Consider the following 21,822-nt stretch of genomic DNA (forward strand, 5'->3'; position numbering starts at 1 on the left):
CTATGGCCTTTTACTTTCTTCCCACTTACATTCAGTCAGGTTGCCAATCTTGTCAATTACTTCTCCAGGACTTCTCAGGAATCTGTCCCTGTTATTATCCCCTTCACCACTCCCCCTCAGTTTCGTATTTCCGGATCCCTGAGGCATGAAAATAGCCTCTCAAGTGGCCTTGCTTCTTTCTGCCACTCCCACAACAAATGACCAGGAACCCTATAAGGGTTGGTGCCAAGGACTGAGGCTTCCTGCAATCTGCAAATTAATCCTCCTGACACACTGCTTTGATCATGGCGCTGCCCTGCTCAGAATACTCCCAATATTCAGGGGGCTTGACAATACTAACCTAACATACCATGATGGATTTATTTGATGTTATTCCCAAACTTTTAACATCATATGCACTTCCTAACAGATATTTATTCTGGCCTACATGGTAGGGGCCCACTCACCTCATCTTGACTTAGATAAGCAATATACCATTCAGATTATTTTCCCTTCTGTTTTGTCATTATAAAAACACAAACAGGGGCTGGGGTTGTGGCTCAATGGTAGAGCGCTTGCCTAGCATGTGCAAGGCCCTGGGTTCAATCCTCAGCACCGCATAAAAATAAATAAAATAAAGCTATTTGTGTCCATCTACAAATGAAAAAAATTAAGAAAAAAAACTCAAAACAGGGAAAAAATACATTTTGTACTTACAAGAAGAAATGCTGATACCTCAACTTTGTAACCCCTCAGCAGTTAGAACTGATAATTCCCTCTGACAAAATGAAACCATGTTCTTAGAATGGTAACTACTCAGAAGGGTTCTCAGGATTGTGAAAAAGGGTAGAAGAGAGTGGATTGCTGATGAGACAAAAATAAGAAAGGTTCAAAGAACCAAAAACCAAAGGATACAGGTGAACAAGTATTAACATTTATCAAATGCCCTCAAAATATTTTTGGGACTCCGCTATCACTTCAAATTCAGTAAAGTATTCCCTTCCTGCTCCTAAGAGTCACAATCCTGAAAATAATTTTGAAAACATTCACAAGGGGAAAGTGAAATTTTAAGGGAAATAACAGATTGGGAGAGAAACCCAGAAAACTCTCAAAAACTTCCTTCCACCAATTCTATAAATTAAAGCAATAAAAATACCCTAGCATGTTAACAGGTATAGGGGCTGGGGTTATGGTTTAGTGGTAGAGCGCTCACCTCATACGTGCAAGGCCCTGGGTTCAATCCTCAGCACCACATACAAATAATAAATAAATAAATATTAAAGTTTAAAAAAAAGTTAACAAATATAACAGAGGCATATTATCTACCTTAAATTAGGAACTGTCAATACAATTTATCAGTTTTATATTTCTTTATACCTAAACACTTCTGTGCTCTCCCTCTTGGGCAAATTAATAAAATTATTATATATATGTATATATTATATATATGTATATATATTATATATGTGTGTGTATATGTGTGTACACACACACGTACACACACACACACACACACACACACTTACTTTGCTTTTTTTTTTTTGTAAATGTGCATACAAAAATCACTTTTCCACTTGTGGCTTCCTGAAAACTCATTGTCTTTTAATTCTATGACTCATTTCTAATTTATCTCCATAAGTCACGCTCAAAGAACCCAATTTTATTATAAGTGGTACATGGAATTGCTCAAGCTGCAGGAATAGCAAACAAAAGCAAATCTGTCTACAGAATTTTTCTGGAGGAAATTGGAACTGATGAAATTTAAAGCCTAATTAAGGGCTGGAGATGCAGCTCAGCAGTAGAGCCTTGCCTGGCATGGATGAGGCCCTGGGTTCCATCCAAAGTGCCACCCCAAAATAAACAGATGAATAAATCCTAATTAATTAATGTTACAATCTTTTTGTCTCAGCCTCCCAAACAGTTGGGATTACAAGTATGTGCTACAGTCCCTGGCTTTATTCACCTTTTTTTATTTTTGGTATTAGGGATTGAACCCAAGGGCACTTTATCACTGAGCTATATCCCCAGCCCTTTTTATTATTTGAGACAAGTCTCCCTTAGTTCCTTAGGGCCTCCCTAATTTGCTGAGGCTGGCCTTGAACTTGAGATCCTCCTGCCTCAGCTTCCTGAGTTGGTAGAATTACAGGCATGTACCACTGCACCCAGCTCTATTCATTCTTATTATAGGATATAAGGACCCATAATTCTGGCCTATCACTTTAACTTTTTCCTCTATCTTTGCCTTTGTATTAATTATTCTAAGCTAATTTGATCTTCACCCCATCTACTAAATTTTTATTTAAAAGACCTTGTTTTAACTTCAAAATGCACAGTTTCTTCTTTACAGCAATCTTTATACCCCCTCCCCTGGACATATTTTCCCAAATATTTCCGAGATTTTAATGTTTAGACTGAACCCTATATTTAACTGTCTACTCTGGTGTTTCATTATTTAGTTGGTTGAATTTGGTAACTCTCTTTCAAACTGGTGGGGTCCTGGGCCAGGGTTGTGGCTCAGTGGTAGAACACTCACCTAGCACATATGAAGCACTGGGTTCAATCCTCAGCATCACATAAAAAAAATAAATAAAATATTGTGTCTATCTACAACTAAAATTTAAAAAAAAAAAAAAAGGTCCTTTTGGTTGTCCACTCATTTGTAGTGAGGGTCTAGATTAGAGTTACATGCTGAGAGCTGGCATGAACTTCCTCAGCCCAGTCTAACTGCTTCAACCAGAAATTCACTGTATTCTGATAATGAATACAAGCCTCTGGTTTTATTGTTTCTCTGAATTTATATTTCTCCTCAAATTGATTTTGGGAGAAAGAAAAGTAAATATTGTGTGTTTTCTTGTCTGTGGAATTTTAAGTCATTGAGTTTTTTATATGCTGCATGGAAATATAGATTTTTGAATCTGAGAACACAGGAAAAAAAATCAACAGTAGTAGGGTACAACTCTTTCAACACTTGACAGATCAAATATCTGGAAAGATGTATACAATTAATAATATTAATCTAATAGCTATAACTCAAATCTCATTCCCTAAGAACAGAATATTTAATTCTAAATCTTACCTACCCCCTGTGTCAAAAGGAAAAAAAAAAAATGTCCGCTGTTATAAATATCAGAGCCCTGTCCTTCCTTGCCCTGTCCCACTTGGAACTTCTGTATGCTTCACTTCAATGCCAAGGTTTTGTTACGGATTAGTTTTTCCATAAAACCATTTTGGGCCAATTGGTAATTTCAAGGTTTTGTTTGTTTAAAGTCTAAGAGTCCAAACTTTCACAATCTATTAAAATCTGGCCCTAAAATGACAAACCTAAAAGCCTTATTTTTCTAAAGCCAGTATTCCTGCTCAGATTGAGTTGCCAAAATACCCTCTGAATTTAGTTGTACTGATGAGCTAAGAATACTATGCTGTTTTAAATACCTTTGTCTTTAAGACTAGTTTGATACATATACTTTTTTTCAGATACATAAAGCAATAAAGCCTCATTAATAAAATAAAGCCTTTTAAATGCATGTAATAACTGATCAATCCATGTTCATTACACTACATTCTACTGTATATCATAATGTAATGAGTATAACTCAGCTCTTTGGATCACTCTGATTTCATAGTGAAATTTTTTTAAACAATAGCTTTTGCTAAGACTGAACAGAAATCCTATCCACGTTTTCTCTAATGAAGTATTCTGCCTTCAGTTGCAGGTGTGCTAAAACAGAGGATGTGAAACAGTTGATGTGATCAAAGGATGAAGACAGTATTTTGACATACTATAAAGTTTGAGATTAGACTACATTGTACATAGAATAAATGAAATAAAACTGTCACATAAATTTTTTTAGATTTACTTCTGTCAAATGCAGTACATAATAAAGAAAGGTATTATCAGAAAGCATTTTCTTATGCTTTTTGTTTTTCTTGCACCTGCCATGTTTTCCAAAATTGGGCATTTAATTCATCTCTTAACTGGTCATTCCCATAATTGTTAGCTTAGTCAGTGCTTTTCTTATCAAACCCCTTTTCAATGAGTAATATGTCCCCTTGTATTGAGCTATCTTTCTGATAATGCATTAGAATCTGGGGTGTTTTATTTTTTGCTTTGTTTAGTATATTTTCATGTTACTTTATTCAAGTTAATAAGTGCTTGCCTTAGTTTTCTGGTTACTTGGTGTAAAAAAATCATCCCTTGTAGCTTTATGGTTTTTAAAAAACATGTTAAATATTTATGAACTATGAGCCTTCATAATGTCATTGTCTTGCCAGATCAGACACTATAACTTGACTAATAATGTACTGACCCTACTCTACCTCACCTACATGAACACATGACTCCTATTATTAATTTTCCTAAATACTTTGGGTCTACAAGATTCTCTAAATGCAGTGCTAACACTAACAATGGTCTCTGTACATTGACAATAACGGCAAGAATGTTAATACTGGGCCTTTCAACAACTAAAACAATTTTTTCAAATTGGCAGTTGCAGAATTGTGGAGTGTTTTCACACAGATCTTTGGCTAATGCAATTAGCAATGTTTTGCATGTACTACTTAATAAATCCTTTAATCATTAGAAACAAAAAAGGAAAAGCTGGGCAATACAGGGGTTGGTTTGCAATACACTTGCTTCTCATAGGACCATTAATGGGCTTGCTCCAGGTTGACTATCAACAAACATTTTTAAAATTTCATAATCATTCACTGGAGCAAAGCCAGGGAGCCAGCTAATTTTTACTAGAATAAACAAACAAACAAACAAACAAAAAAACCTGGCCTCCCTGCCCCCAGAAGAGATAATAAAATACTACTAAACTAAGAAAGTGAAGGAAAACAAACATAAATGAAAAAGAAAAAAACACACAGATACTGAAAAATGAAAAAAAAAAACTTATAAGAAAATTGTCTGTAATTCCTATGCTAGCACATTGACAGAAAGTACAAATTACCAGCATTAACTCAGTAAGAGATGGAAAACCCAATCACCATGAAATTTTTAAAAAGTGAGGGGTGGGGGGTTTCTAATGTTACCCTTTCAAAAAGCTCCAGGCATGGGCTGGTGGTACAGCACTTACCTAGCATATACGCATGTACAATCCCCGGCACTAGCACACACACAAAAAAACTTCAGGCTTTTCCAAAAGCTACTGAACTAGGCCGGACCACAAATAAAGAAAGCTTTCTCAATTCCTTTTACAAAAGTAATTCACTATTTAAAACAAAACTTCATAAAGATGATTTAAGCAGACTACAAAACTGGTTAATTATGAATCCTATGTCAAATATTTATAAATATGATCCATCATGTAAAAAATAACAGTAATACCCACCCAGGTACACACAGAGAAAGAGATTCTAGAGTTTAGATGTCAAAATCCTGAAATTCAACACTTATTTTCTATTTAAAATAAACTGTTCAAATTGGAATACTTTTGTTAACAGTTTAAAAAAATACAAACAGGATTGGACATTATTACCCTATGGTGTTATTCTACATCTCGTACAACCAGAAAAATGATAAAGTATACTCCATTTATATATGATGTGTCAAAATGCATTCTACTGTGTGTATAACTAATTAGAACAAATTTTAAAATATATTAAAGAAAACTAAAACAAAAAAATATATACAAATAGGAACAAGGCACTAATACATGCACAACATGGATGACTTTTTTTTTTTTTTTTTAGAGAGAGTGAGAGAGGAGGAGAGAGAGAGAGAGAGAGAGAGAGAGAGAGAGAGAGAGAGAGAATTTTTAATATTTATTTTTTAGTTCTCGGCAGACACAACATCTTTGTTGGTATGTGGTGCTGAGGATCGAACCCGGGCCGCACGCATGCCAGGCGAGCGCGCTACCACTTGAGCCACATCCCCAGCCCATGGATGACTCTTAAAAACATGCTATGTGAAAGAAGCCAGACCCAAAAGACCACACATTATAAGATTTCACTTAAATGAAATGTCAAGAATAAGCAAATCTCAGTAACTTAGGAGGTTGAGACAGGAGGATCGCAAATTCAAGGCCAGCCTAGGTCATTTAGACCCTGCCTCAAAATAAGTAAAAAGGACTGAGGGTACAGCTCACTGGTAGAGTACCCCTGGGGTTGGAGCCCCACTATGGCAACAAAAAAGAATAAGCAAATCTACCCAGACAGAAAGTAGATTAGTGGTTTCTAGAGGCTGAGGGGCAGGCAAAGGGGGGAGAGATTGCTAATGGATAGTGTTTCTTTTGGGGATAATGAAAATGTTCTAAAATTAGTGGTGATGGTTGCACAACTATTAATCTAATAAAAACCACTAAATTGTACATTTTAAAGGGCAAATTTAATAACACAGCTTTATCTCAATAAATCTGTTTTTAAAATGCATAAGTATATGCAATCTTAAACCCGGTCATGTTAGAATATGTGTTCTGGGATATGGGAATTCTGTCATTACACTTTATAACAAAAAGACATTAAACACTATGGTAAAACACTAGAAGTAGTCCCTCCAAAGTCAAAATTAAGAAGAATGCCATTATTATTTAAGATTGTATGAGAACTTTCTGGGCATGGTAGGACATGCCTGTAATCCCAGCTAAGGCAGGCAGATCCCTAGTTCGAGGCCTGGGCAACTCGGTAAGACCCTGTCTCAAAATAAAAAATAAAAGAGGTGTGGCTCAGTGACTGTGTGCTTGCGGGGCAAGTGTAAGGCACTGGGTTCCATCTCCAGCACTGTAAAATAGAACAAAAATTAAAAGGACTGAAGGTGTGGCTCAGTGGAAGAGTGCCCCTGGATCCAATCCCCAGTGCTGGAGCAAAGGGATTGTATGAGAACTGATAACCAAAGCAATTAAGGTAAGGAAATAAAATGCAAGACATAATTATCATTAGAAAGAAATTACACTTATTTACATATATCTAGGAAATCCAAAACAATTAACTGAAAAACATCAATATGAATTCACAAAACATGCTAATACAAAATTAATATACTTGGCTGGGCACGGTGGCACACACCTGTAATACCAGCAGCTAGAGAGGCTGGAGGATCTCGAGTTCAAAACCAGCCTCAGCAGAAGCGAAGGGCTAAGCAACCAACTCAGTGAGAAAGTGCCCCTGAATTCAATCCCTGGGACCAAAAAAAATAATAATATACTTGAAGATAGAAGTTTTCTTATATAATATTTAAGAATGAAAAATCCCTCTGCTGAGAAACCAAGCTTGCTTTTGAATATATTGGATCAATAGTATTTATTTTCTCTGTCTCTTTTTTTTTTGGTCCTGGAGATTGACCCTAGGGGCACTCAACCACTGAGCCACATACCCAGCCTTAATTTGTATTTTATTTAGAGACAGGGTCTCACTGAGTTGCTTAGTGCCTTGCTAAATTGCTAAGGCTGGCATTGAACTCTTGATCCTTCTGCCTCAGCCTCCTAAGCTGCTGGATTACAAGTATGCATCACCGCACATGGCTCATTTTAATTAACCTCTATCAAAACCTACATACATTTTTATTATAAATTAACTGACCTTACATATATAGAAATGCTTTCAGACTTCATTCTATTCCATTTGTCAATATGGCTTTGTACCTGCTGTTTTAATAAGCTTTGATAAACAGTAGTGTAAGTCTTCCAACATTTGTTTCAGGATTGCCTTTGACATATTTGATGCTGTGCATTTCCACCTAAATTTGAGAACTGGTCTATCCAAGAAAAGAAAAAAAAAAGAGAGAGAGAGAGAAGAGAAGAAAGGCAGTACCTGCTATCCTGTTGAGATTTTGATTGGAACTACAAAGAATCTATCAATTCAGGGAGAATTGACTTTTTTTTTAATATTTATTTTTTAGTTGTAGTTGGACACAATACCTTTATTTTATTCATTTTTATGTGGTGCTGAGGATCAACCCAGGGCCTCGCACATGCTAGACAAGTGCTCTCTACCACTGAGCTGCAACCCCAGCCCCAAGAACTGACATCTTTACACCAATGACACTTCTAGTCTTCGAGCATCATCTCTGTTCCCATTAACTGAGGTCTTGTTTCCTTTCCCTTAGTAACATTTTTATTAAAAGTCCTGGTATGCTTTGTTGGATTCATATCAGAGAAATTCTTTGACCTTATTATAAATTTTACTAGTTTGTAAATTTGATTTTCAAATTGTCTATTATTAGTAAAAATACAATTGATTTTTGCCTATCAGTCATTTTTAAATGTACATAGCACAAAAATACAGATTAAATAATTAATGAAATAAGCCTTTTTTTGGGGGGGAGACAATTCTAGGGATTGAACCCAGGAATGCTCTACCACTGAGCTATATCCCAGTCCTTTTTATTTTTTATTTAAGAAAGGGTCTCACTAAACTGCTGGGTCTGGCCTCAAACGTGTGATCCTCCTGCCTCAACCTCCCAAGTCACAGAGATTACAGGTGTGGGCTACCACACCTAGCCACATTTTTTAAATGTCAGAATAAATTTAAATGAAGCAGAAGGAAATAAGTTTTAACCATAAGAGCAGAAATACAAAGAACCAATAAAAAGAACTATTTGAAAAACATAATAAATACAGGCAATTACTGGCAATACTAATCAGAAAAAATGAACAAATTAATGAAATTAAATTTTTAAAATTTCATCAAGGAAACCTATAGTTTATACCAATATCCTTGAAATTGCATAATTTTCTAGGAAATTGTTCACTCTGTATAAATGACAAAAAAAAAAAAAAACACACACACACACAAAAAGCCATAAAGATATCCCATGGAAGCAAAAAAAAAAAATCAATAAATCAAAACCAAAAATATCTACTCACAAAAAAGAAACCAAGTATAAACAGTATCACAGATGGGTTTTATCTAATGTTCAATAAACAGATTAACTGTATTAAATGGACCTGTTTCAGAAAAGAGGGAATACCTCCCAATTCATCTATGAGATTAGCTGAGCACAGTGGCATATATCGGTAGAGAGAGGCTAAGGCAGGAGGATCAATTAAACCCAGGTGTTTGGGGCCAGCAAAGACAACATAGTGAGCCCCCAATCTCAAAAAAAAAAAAAAAAAAGACTCATGAGATTAACAACATAACCTTGTTATCAAAACCAACACGAAGAAGCCAGCACAGTGGTGCACACCTATAATCCTACTTACTTGGGAGGATGAGACAGGAGCACCACAAGTTCAAGGCCAGCCTGGGCAACTTAGATCCTGTCTCAAAATTTTAAAAAATAATAATAAAAAATTAAAAGCTGAGGGTATACCTCAGTGGTAGAATAACCCTGAGTTCAATCCCCAGTATGGGCACCAAAAAAAAAAAAAAAAAAAGAAATAAAAAAGAACCCCACAAAAACTACATGAAAAAGGAAACATATATTCAATAACCAAAGTATGCAAATATTCAGGGAATCCAAAGATAGTTTAAAATAGAAAATCTATAAATATACTTCATCATAACAATAGATTAAAAGCTTTAGAAAAGTTCAACTACTGTTCATGATAAAAATTTTAAAATGCTAAACAGAAGAGAACCAGACTTTTAAAAAAATATATTTCTACCCCCCCAAAATTAAGTTCACTATAATATCATATGTAATGACAAAACATTAGAAGCATTCCTAAGCAAGGATGCTCATTATCAGTGCTCTACTTAACACTTTATTTAAGGTGTTAGTCAATAAACAAGAAATGGGAGACAAAAAGGAATGGGAAAGGAAAAATAAAACTATTATTCACAGACATAACTACATAGAAAATACAAAAGAATTATAAGTTGATATTACTCCCACATTTCACTGAATCTAAAGATACCACCAACTGTAAAATAAGCCCTTATATTTTACACAACTAAGGAAAAAACATTAATTTTTCTGATACTATTGTTCCCTTATTATCTAGGATTTTCATTTTAGACATATCAAGACAATTCAAATTTACACAGAATTTATCATATCTTGTACATATATAAAAGAAAATTGAAGCCAAAGAAATTTGTAGGGAATTCCTAAAACTTCACATTCAGCATCCTAGAATGGATTGCTTTCTACTCAAAGCTCTCCAATTGTTCCTAACAAAACTGTCCTCTGCCAACCAGAGTGTTGGGGGATGAAGCATTTCTTAAAATGCTCCATTATACTTATGGGATTTTCTCTCAAGGCAGACACCCACTTAGCAATTTCATCTGTCTTCAGTTGTATTGTTTGGCATGAAATAAAACGCGACAATGGGCATATTCTAAATTTAAAGTGATGACAAAATTAAGAGCCCTAACCAAGTGCATGCCCAAATAATGATAACTGCTGCCTGGATAACAGTGACTACAGGGCACCATCAACTGGAGATTTTATTTCAGAGATATTAAAATGTAGGGAGGAAAGTGTATCTATGAAACATGGTCATAGGAGTTCAGCAACATTAAATGATCGATACACAGTGTCCCTTATACATCAGCAAAAATTGAATAGAAATTACAGGGCTGGGGTGCAGCTCAGTGGAACAGCATGTACAAGACCCTGGGTTCAATCCCCAACACTAAAAGAAACTCTTATTCACAACGATAACCAAAATTTCATAGTACCTAGCAAAAAAAATCTATTGAGAGTTGAGCAAAAACTCTACGAAAACAACACATGTCCAGATATAAACACCAACTCTACTACTTAATATATCTATATGAATTTATATATTTATCCTATAAATTTGATGCAAATGCAATAAAAATCCAACCATTTTTCATAGAAACTAAAAAAAAAAACCCTAAATAAGCAAAGCGAGAAAAATAGCTAAAATAATCTTGAAAAAAATTAAGATTTAATTATAAAGCTACCATTATTAAATCAGGGTGGTATAGAGATAGCCAAACAGATCAATGAAACGAGAAGAGATAAACTAAACACAGATGTGTATATGTGAGAATACAGTACATCTTAGGAGTTGGGAAGAAAGACTAAACTACACAATAAATCCATATGAAAAAGACAAAATTAGATCCCTATACCACACAATAGAGAAAAAACTCCAGAAGAATTAATGACCTAAATATTAAAAGGCATAGTATCATTATTACCTTAGAGTAAGTGAAGAATTCCTTGAAGACACTGGAAAACACAAGCCACAAATGATTTAAAAAAAAAAAAAAAGTTGTTGTTGTTCTACATAAAAAGCATTCCTTAAACAAAGCTAAAAGATAAGCCACAGACTCCGAAGATATTTTCAGTATATATAACTGTGAGTCATTAGTATCCAGAATATCTACAAATCAGTAAGAAAAAGCAACAATCCAATAGAAAAATGAACCAAGGATACACATGAGCAATTCACAGAACACTCAAATGGCCAATAAACGTGGAGGAAAAAAGGTCAACCTCAATAGTAATCTAAGAAATACAAAATGAAAACAGCAAAAAGATAGCATTTATACCCAACAGATGGGGAAAAAATTGCAAAATCTAATCTTTTGGCTGTGATCTGGAGAAACAGGCTCATACACAGCTGGTGGGAGTGTCAAATGGAATAAAATTTGGCATTCTGGCAAGTCCCAGTAAAGTTGACAATGCACAGACTTCTTCAATGTAGCAATTCTACTTCTAATACAATCCCAAGAGAGAACCCCGTATAAGGATATTCACCACAGCACTGTTTGAAATTGCTGAAAACTGCAAACAGCCTAATGTGCCCCTTATAGAAAGACAAATAAACCCCAGTAAGTAATATCAATGTACTAGATCAGTAATTTTCAAACTTGTCTTGTGTCTTGTCTCAGGACCCCTTTAAGCTCTTTAAAATTAAGGACCACAGTAATGTATCATGTGGTTCATCTCTATAGAGATTTATTATGTTAGAAATTTAAACAGAAATATAGAAAACTAATTGACAAAATAAGCATACTACATGTAAACATGAAAGTATTTATTTAAAAATTTAACTATTTTTCAAAACAAAAAATATATTTAGAAACAAAGTAGTATTTTTCTTTTTGCAAATCTCTTTAATGTGTGGCTTAATAGAGAACAGATGGATCACCATAACTTTTTCTGCATTCAATCTATTATATCATGTGTCATGTAGCCTCTGCACAGTACTTGTATGATGTACAGGAGAATGTGGGTAAAAAAAATCAAATAATACTATTATAAAAAATACTTTGATCTCCTGGACCTTCTGTAAGACTGTTAAAAGAGCTTCAAAAATCCCTGGAGCACATTTTGAGAATCAATAAACTAGATCCACATATAACATGGATATATCTCAAAAACACTCTTCAGTGAAAATAATACATAAAATGAGGCACACAGTATGATACAGCTTACATAAAGTTAATACACACAAAAGCAATAACTTGTTTGGGTACATACATTTTAGGACAGTGGTTATTTCTGGCAAAGACAGGAATGGGATAAAGATGTGTGAAATTTTATTCCATTAAACTAAAACAAAATATGAAGCAAACACACCACAAAATATTAAGATTTGTTAAATCTGGTGACATTTGCTTTACAATAATTTTTAAGTGTTTCATAAGTCAAAACTTCTAAAACATTTTTAAAAAGCCTAATGACTGTATATTTCAAGGCTATCCAGTTTCCTTATATTTCCCTTTGATTACAATACAGTTATAAAATAACCAAATTTTATAAAATGTTGTTTGGATAAACAATTTGACAAGAATAAGAAGAGGCTGGCCATATTCCAATCCGACAAGGGGTGAGGATGGGGTTACACAGCTCCTGGTTTTGACCTGTTATCCTAACAAGATAGGTGTGCCTTAATATGAATACCCTTTGGTCAAAGAACACATTGACTAGATAATTTATTTTGAATAGCTAGAAATTATTCAACTACATAAAATTTTCTGCACCCAATAATTGAGATAATTGTTTTGGGAGACAGTGATCATATTCCAGGAACCATTTATGGACAAAGATAAATGAGAAGCTGTCTATATTCACAGTTTAGGAAAAAATATAAACACACAGGTAAAATACATTAGATTAAATGCTAAACTAAAGATGTCCACATTGTTCTTGAGACAGAGACAACAGGACAGCCTTGAAAAATAATGGTGCCATTAACAGAAAGAAAACAACAAACACATGTTTTAGGGGCTCCATGTGGAAAAAATATTTTTTCTATCAATAATATTGGGCATCTACTATGTGACATATAAATTTGGATTCATCCCTGTTGAGACACTTTAGACACCTGTGTGGATATAGTCAGTAAGCAACCGCAATTTCAGATGAAAAACTAGGAGAAAAGGTGGGCATGGTAAGGGACACTGAAACTAGTGGAGAAGATTTCAGAGAAAAATGGGTGGAGAATTGACCTTGAGGGAAATACCACCATAGAAGGCACAGAGTTTGTGAAACATAACATTTTTATATGACAGTCATTAAGATGCTGTGCAAGGGCTGGGTTTGTGGCTCAGCAGTAAAACACTTGCCCAGCATGTATGAGGCCCTGGGTTGGATCCTCTGTGCCACATAAAACACAAATTAAAAAAAAAAAAAAGTCTAACTACAACTAAAAAATAAATGTTTAAAGAAAGATGCTGTGCAAATTTCCTAATTTGGGAAATACTGGATTTAGGAATAAGTGGGGTGAAAACAAATGAAAGTACTGGTGAAAGAAAAAAAAAAAGACAGGTGAGGGTTTTGCAAGTATGAGCAAACTTAGGAATATTTATAAAGAGAGGGAAAGGCTCCCGCAGAGTTAAAGAGGGTAAAGATGCAAGAGAGCACTATTGACAAAGAACATCCCAAATGAGGCAGGCCAGGGTGGGGGCAGCACAGCAGGGCACTCCAGGAAGAGCTGTTCTTCCCGAGGTAAAAGAAAAGGAGGAAAGCCTAGGTAGAGATAGAGGAGAAGGCAAACAACCGTTTACATCAGATAGCCATTTATCGTTCTCAGTTAAGTAAAAGATTAGGTAATCTTTGCTGAGGGTAAAGGATTTCAAGGGCCATACTGAAGAGTTTAAGAAGGGGGAAAAAGTAGTAATAGTAGTAGTAGTTTGGAATTGCCAGTGTGCACAAATAATACAAGATAATCAGTGACAACACACATGTAAATGGGTTTGGAGAGTAAGTATTTACAAAAAGTAGGGGGAAAAGTTTTTGAAAGCATGCGTAAGCACGTCTTTTGAAATAGAAATTGGCATCTATCTGGGAAAAAAATTAAAAACGAACATCACATTTATCTAAAATGGTTGGTTAAAAAGGTGTTCCACAGTTGGTTTTCCAGATTATCAAGGTTTGCCCTTTCAGGTAGAAAGAATTTTACATTTAACCATTTCTGATGGAAACTAAACTATACACTCATTTGTCTTCTTAATAATACAAAGTGAGTCTAATTTAATCTTAAGCAGGAACATTTACTATTGTACTGTCTAGCTTTACAAAGAACTGATTCTTCAAAGCTTTTTTAAAGAAGTTTTTTATAGGTTGTCTCTGCCTTTCCCACTTAAGACATAAAAGCCATTGGTTTTCTAAGTTTAAGTTTACCTTTAGCACCTCAACAACCACAGCCCACCTTAGCAACCTGCTTCTAAGTCAGCCTCATGCCATGCACTGTACCTCAGGCTTCTAAACCATGGCCCTTATGATAAACTGGAGACTCTGGGTCCTTCCACTCCTCTCATGGAGCATCACTACTCTCACCTGTTGCAATCTAGCAAAATGGAAAAACTCAAAGTGAATTCCTAGGCTACTTATAGGTCTACAAAAAATTCTAGTAAACATATTCCCCACCTGTGCATGTGGATTAGTCAAATATTAATCAAAACACAAGCAAGAAGGCTTGGCTCAGCAAACAGCCTTAGTTACCGTCTCAAACAAAACAGTGGTCACTTTCAACGGGGGAAAAACAGACTGCAAAAAGGCATCTGCGGGGCTGGGATTGTAGCTCAGTGGTAGAGCACTCGCTTCGCATGTGGCGGGCATTGGGTTCGATCCTCAGCACCACATAAAAATAAAATAAAGGTATTGTGTCCATCTACAACTAAAAAAATATTTTTTTAAAAAAAAAGGTATCTGGAAGTCCACTGTCTTTTTATTTATTTATTTATTTAATTTTCCACTGTCTTTTTAATAACCACTCTTTCAACCTACTTTTTTCAAAAGTGTCTTAAAATTTTTATCGTTAAGAACACTTACAGGGTCATTTCTCATTTCGGCCAAAGTAACTCACGGCGCTAGTCCTGTAATTTTCAACCATGGTAAATGAAATGGTAGAACCTCCTCTTTGTTTTTCACAGAAATTCTAACAACTGAGCAGAAGGTTTCTCGGGGTGAGAGATTAGGAGAGAAAGAAAGATCACTCAAAAAGTGACAAAATCTGCTTAATTCCTGAACATCCCTGCAGTCGTCCTGAGAGTGAAAACATTGATCGACTTAACACTGGTTATTTCTCAACTTTGAAACGTGTCCTAGTCCAACGAACTATAGAGCGCAGCTCCAGTGTGTCATCACTGAACTAGTGGAGGGCTCTTCCGCCGCGTCCCCCACTGAGCCTAAGTCCTGCCACCTGGCAAGCAAGCGCCTCCGCAATCTACCTTTTCTAGCCCGATTCCTACCAACTCCCCTATCTACGCCATCCACTTCAGCCAAACCGTAAAAGCCGTTTTCGGAGGCAGATTCAACCTTGAAATGCCCTTTCTCCACCCCCTCGGCTACCTAACAAAGTTCTACCTTTGTTACCTCAAAATGCCACCTACTTTAGGAACCCTTCCCTGCCTGACGCTCCAAATAGAAACCTTGCCGTTCTCTTCAAGTCCAGGAATCAATCGAATATGCCTTCCCCGCAGCACTTAGTACATTTCACCTAGTGTCATCTGCCTCTGAACAACGAACTTCTTGCAGCCACCGTGTACAAGAAAAATTCTAAATTTTTTCTTAGCAACTAGCACAGTGTACACGGGGTTCTGAGTTTACCAGGAAAGTTGTACACTGCGCAATCAAAAGTACTTCAGGGGACAGAACATCATCAAACTTTGCAACTAAAGAAATCTAAATACCTCGACGGGAAATTAAATACTACACCACATTATGCTGTTCTTCAATAAGAAAAAAACGTTCTGCTCTTATTCTTCAACTTTAAAAAATACTGCAAACATCACTAATAGCTTAAATGCAGCTTTTCAAGAAAACTGTTTCCACAGAAATGAATACAAAAGATTCCTTCAAAATCTTACTCTTCCGCTTTCGTGCTGTGCACTTTTTCACTATTGGTCAAGAGTGGTGAGAACTTTCCCATCAATTTAGAATTTCTTTATTCACATGCTCGAGAAGGCAATGATTAGCGGTGAACAACCGCATCCAAGTCACCTTCTCAGCTTTGTGTGACTTGACTTAGCCAAAACAAAATTTCCTGGAGTCCTAAGGCAGCCAACCACCCCGGCAGCCCTCAGGTAGATAAAACAGCCATGTCTGGGGCCAGGGGCGAAGAGAGAGAGATGGCTCCGGCGCCCGGGCGATGGCCGCCTGCGGCAGCTCAGCTGAAATGCAGCGGAAACAGCAGCCAGTCACGGGGCTGCGGGAGGCAGGGCAGGAAGGTGGCGCTGCGGCGGAGCGCCTGGAACCCGAGCGCTCATCATGGCGGCGAGGGCAATGGCCGCCGTAGGGAGCGAGCACGCCCCTCCGCGCGCACACGCCGCCGCGCCCGGCCTCCGGTGCCCGTCACCGGCACCGCGGCCTCCGCCGCCCGCTCTCCCACCCCCCCTCACGGGCTATAGCGGAATTTTCTCTCCAGATACCGCTTTCAAGATGGCGGCTCCCCCTCCCGACAACCCCCTCAGTCGTTCCCTGCAGCAGGCGCCGAGCCGCCGCCATCTTGTCCCCCATCCCTCCCCCCCTCGCCGATATTTACATAGCGAAAATCGGCCCGGCCGGCCTGCGGCCTTCACCTCACGCCTGCAGCCTTCGCCTCCTCGCCAGGCCTCGCCCCCGTGCGGTGCCCCGGGTCGGCCGCGGCGCCCACCCGAGACCCCTCAGCCGCCTCCCGGACCTCCGGGCAAACCTCCCCCAACCCCCGCCCGCTTACGGAGAGCGTCTCCGCCGCCGCTCGGGGCAGCCGGGCTCCTCCCCGGGCCTAACTGCGGCCTCCTCGGGGCCTGCTCGGCGCCGCGCGCCACGCCGCCCGGCCTAGCGCGGGAGGGCGCCTTGCGGGCCGCCGACCAGGCCGAGACCAGGCCGCCGCGCGCGTACTAGGCCCCACGGCCGCGGCGGCGCCTGGGACTCACCGGACGGGCGTGCGGGCGGTCGGCGACGGTGGCGGGTGCTGCAGGCCGGCCTTTCTCTGGAGCACTGGGCCGGGCTCCGGCTGGTGGGGCGGGCGGAGGGAGGGAGGAGGGGCCGAGCTCGGAGCTGACAAAAAGCGGCCCAGCTCCCCGGCACGGGCCCGCCGTCAGCACGTCACGTCACCGCCCGGGAGAGAGACCCAGGAAAATGCGGAAGGGTAGATAGGCCCCCTCCTCCGCCCGGTGGGTCCCCCTGGCGCCCCGGGTCGGCGCCGCTAACGCCCCGCAACCGGGGAGACCAGTGGCCTCGCTGCGCGGGGTCTCCTGCGGCCTGAGTCTCCGTGACAGCGCCCCCCTTCTTTCCACCTCCTCCGCGCTCCCGCCCGCCGCCGCCAAACACGCGCCGCTGCCGCTGCCTTGGCCGTAAAGCCCGCGCGGGGCCGCGGTCCGCCGAACCCGCGGTGAGGCAGGCGGCCCGGGCCGCCCCCCACCTTGTTCGTGGGCCACGGCCACCCCCCGGGGGCCTCCCGGGAGACCTACCGCCTCTCCGCGCTGGTCCTGGCCGAGGCGCCAGCTCGAGTTGTTTGCAGGCCCTCAGACCCCCGCCCGCAGTAAACGTGTTTTCTTCATCCCCGCGGCTGGGGAAGAAGATAAATTTAGCAACCCCCGACGTCCCCTGCCTTCCCTTTAAAAAAAAGAAGGAAAGAAAATCTTTGAAATAAAATGAAAATGGACTTGCCAGTCTAAAATGGGTGTGCGGGCAAGGCGAGGGGGGAGAAGGGTTACCCTAGAGCAACTACCAAGCTCTTTAATTTTTTAGTAAATAAGCGTTCAATCAGAGAGCCAAACTGATTTTATTAGGTGTGTGGGGGGTTAGGAATAGGTTACATTTTGAAACGGGTTTCGCACATCGCAATAAGTAGGAATTTTTAATGGTATATTTTATATATACCTGTGTTTCAAGAGTTTGGGAACCTATGAAATGCAATTCTGGTATCATTGTTTCATAAATAATGCATTTTCCACATTCTTCCATATATATATCTAGGAAGTAGCAGAATAGGGTAGGGATTTCTTTTTAACTCCTTAAACAAGCCTTTTAAAAGTTGAAAGAAATGGACTGGAGATAAAATGTATGTGATTGAACAAAGTATTTGTCAACTTTAAAAAATGTGTCGAGTTTTCCCCAGTTTAAAATGTTTATACTGTTTCTATACTGAACTAGGGACTCAGGGACTATGTTTAAATGTTACCAAGAAAAAGTGTAGTCTATGTTAATCTGGAATCCCTCGTCCTGTACTGCAAACAGCGCTAAATGCTAAAGGCATTTTTATACAATAAAGAATACAAAATTAGAAAGCAAGTAACATGCTGACGTGAAATCTCTTTAAATTCAGAGAAGGCTTGAATTTTAGTGGCCTTTCACAAGGCTTTTTCAAAAACTCCCAGGGTGCAAATTGTCCCTTCTCTCAGATACTTCACAAACAATGCTTTCAAAAAGGAAAAACAAAAGAAGCATAAGAAAAAATCTCTGGGAATGGTCATTTTTTCCTCTCAGGGATTGAGTGAGGTTTTTTTTAGTGATCAAATTTCCTTTCAGACGTGATAAATGATAACATATCTTCCTAACTGTAGGAAATTCCTTCAGGCTCCAGTAGTCTGTAGTTACAGAAAGGTAAATAAAACTAAGTAACACTGTTTCAAGTAAAATAAGAAAGCCAGGTGAGGTGCACGTGCCTGTAGTCCCATCTAGGCAGAAAGCTGAGGCAGGAGGATCACTAGAGAGCAGGATTTGGAGGTAGCCTGGGGCAACACAATGAATCCCTGTCTGGTCTCAAAACACTCGGGGCAGGGCTGGGCGTGTTTGGGAATCTAAATCAGCCTGAGGTCAATCAGCACCGCCAAAAGAAATGCGCATGCGCACAAGCGCACACGTGTTCAGAGATTAGATCTCCTTGTGTTGACCAAGCTGGTCTTGAACTCTTGGGCTCTAGAGATCCTTCCTCATCAACCTCCCCAGTAGCTGGAACCACAGGCTTGTGCCATGCCAGTCTGTGATCACTTTTTATACATAAGGAGAGTATAAGTAGGCAAGTGCCCCGGGTTAAATTAAGGGGAAAAAATGTTTTGCTTTGTTTAAAGTGAATGTTTGCCATTGTGGTGTTGCATGCCTGTAATCCCAGTGGCTCAGGAGGCTGAGGCAGGAGGATGGCAAATTCAAAGCCAGGCTCAGCAACTTACAGGGGACCCTATATCAATATAAAAACTAAGGGCTGGGGATGTGGCTCAGTGGTAAACTGCCCCTTAGTTCAATCCCCAGTACCAAAACAAAAACAAAAACAAAACAAAACAAAAAGTGAATGACTGAAGGAATAGCTCAGTGGCAGAGCACTTGCCTAGCATGTGCAAGGCCCTGGGTTTGATTCCCAGCACCCTACACAAAAAGGGTTGGGGTGGGGAATAATTTGTACTTCAAATCCATTTATGGAAGACAGTAAAGAACATTGTTAAACAGAGTGTTAAAAGAACTGTGATTTTTAAAAAAAAAATTACTGGAAGTACACTTAATATTATGATAAAGTGAAAATGCAAAGGCAGTGTGAACAACAGAAATCATTTGGTACTATAATTTATACAGTTTATGAAAGTACAGTTGGACCTTGAGGCCACCTAAGATCACTGAAAGTATTTGGCAATCAAGCACTAACTGATTAAGCTCAGACATCTTGCAGTTTACCTGGGTCTAGATACTTTCTATCATGGTTTCAGTATTAGGGACCTACAGAGTCCCCAGGGGTAGGCAATAAATAACAAAGCCTCAGTGCATGCCTTTGGGGTACTTGAATTAGGAGGCTGTATGGCAAAATAACAACATTCTTAAGTGCTTTCATTTTCTCACTTAAATAAACACACAATAAAAGGAAAATTTAGCTAGGGAGATTGAGAGCAGAAGGTTCAAAAGCATATGCTATGAATACAAAATAGCTGGTTTCAAAGCAGTCAAAAGAATTTTGATGGTGTGCTAAAATTTATTTGTTCCTTCAGAGCTGTTAATGTATATCAGATAGTTAAAAGCATCTACTCAAGGTTTTGACAGTGTTTTAATAACCTAACTAAAAATCTCTGACATATTTATAGGTGCTTGAGCCAGAAGCAACACAAGACTTTTCAATCATTTTTCCAAAGAAAGATTAGTCAGAAAAGAAGCTGTCGATTTGCAATCCCCATCACTCAGTGATGGGAATCCAAATAGGAAACAATAAGTTATTGGTCTATGAGAAAATACAGACCCTGAATAAAATTATGAGAATGCATTATTTTATTTTTTGTTTTGTTTTTGTTTTGGCACTGGGGATTGAACCCAGGGCACTTCACCACTGAAGTATATCTCCAGCCCTTTTTTATTTTCTATTTTTATTCAGGGTCTCACGAAAAAAGTGCTGAGGTAATGCGTTATTTTATATCACAAAGGTTAAAAAAAATTTACTATCCCCTAGAAAGGCTCTATTTTTATTGATCTAAACATGCCCTATAAAAATTAACTATGTCTGATACCTAAATTATATTTAACATGAGCAAGTTGTATCTTCTGTTGGAATTCAGTTGAATTTTTAAGAATTTTTAATCTGAGTCTTTAAGCTGTACACCTTCCCCAAGGAATGTAATTTAAAAATAAATAATGACTGACAATTAGGTGATTTTCAAGCAGTATTTTTCATATGACTCATTAACTAAATAAGACATTGTTTAATTCCTGAGTATCACGAATGGCCAAATTCTACCTCAGGGATTATAAATCACAGGACACAGCAAACAGACTAGCTCTGGTAAAGAAATAAACATCAATACTGAGGTCTAGAAATAATGAGCAGCAGCAGGGAACACCCCTGGTGCCCAGATGGGGGCCTCTACAATTTTCCATTGAAGGAACCAGGGCTCCTTGGAGAAATTACATGAGTCCTGGGCTGGAACAAGAAAGTACAAGATGAGCCAGGAACATCTCATACCAGAAAGCAAGGGAAAAAAGAGTCAAAGCTTACTAGGAATGTGTCAAAAGGTCTCAGGAGCCAGTTTAAAGACTTCAGCTGACTAACATTGAGAAAATTTGAATGTCAAAAGAACAATAATTTCTGTGATTTAAAGAATGGATATGTTCATGAATTTATGAGACTTCAAAAAATGATCAACTAGTGATAGTTACACAACTTTTTAAATGTACTAGAAACTAGTGGCTTGTATGTATACTTTAAAATGTTATTTTGATGGTGTGTGAATTATATTTCAAATTTTTAAAATGATCACCTTTGGGGAGTGCTAGGAAACCCACTCATTACTTTGAAAACTGGTAACGGAAAAGATTAAGCACTTAATCCTTTAAGAACTATTCGTCACACTAACCACATCATTCACAAAGGAAAACTTTCTTGTAATAGTATTCTGATACTTGAAGAAGGCCTGATAGAATTAGAAAATCACCATTTTGCAACCACTAAATGAATTAATAATAGATCTTGGCAACAATAATCAATGGCTGCTAAGCCAAAAAGCATTCAGATATATCCTCATGACAGAAATACACAATGCCACTAGCCAAGAATGAAACAAACCCGAGCTAGATCAACC

At 38.5% G+C, this 21,822-nt stretch overlaps 1 protein-coding gene across 13 annotated transcripts in view; it reads right to left on the minus strand.

The window, feature by feature from the left end:
* Zfx (zinc finger protein X-linked) overlaps window positions 1-21,822 on the minus strand; it is a 64,870-nt gene that overhangs the window by 36,611 nt on the left and 6,437 nt on the right. The window contains exons 1-2 of one of the 13 annotated variants that reach the window (XM_078035017.1): window positions 17,203-17,602; window positions 11,035-11,065 (exon numbers count right to left, since the gene is read on the minus strand). The exons of 1 other annotated variant lie outside the window; for it this stretch is intronic. The gene's annotated coding sequence lies outside the window, so the exon portion shown is untranslated. Of the gene's footprint in view, window positions 1-29; window positions 242-696; window positions 817-1,192; window positions 1,349-11,034; window positions 11,066-15,118; window positions 16,570-17,003; window positions 17,028-17,202; window positions 17,608-17,739; window positions 17,855-21,822 lie in introns of those variants that run through there. 11 more of the 13 variants (XM_013362638.4, XM_078035020.1, XM_040270854.2 and 8 more) reach the window with 11 other exon arrangements.

Source organism: Ictidomys tridecemlineatus, chromosome X (assembly GCF_052094955.1).
Source record: "Ictidomys tridecemlineatus isolate mIctTri1 chromosome X, mIctTri1.hap1, whole genome shotgun sequence".
NCBI lineage: Eukaryota > Metazoa > Chordata > Mammalia > Rodentia > Sciuridae > Ictidomys > Ictidomys tridecemlineatus.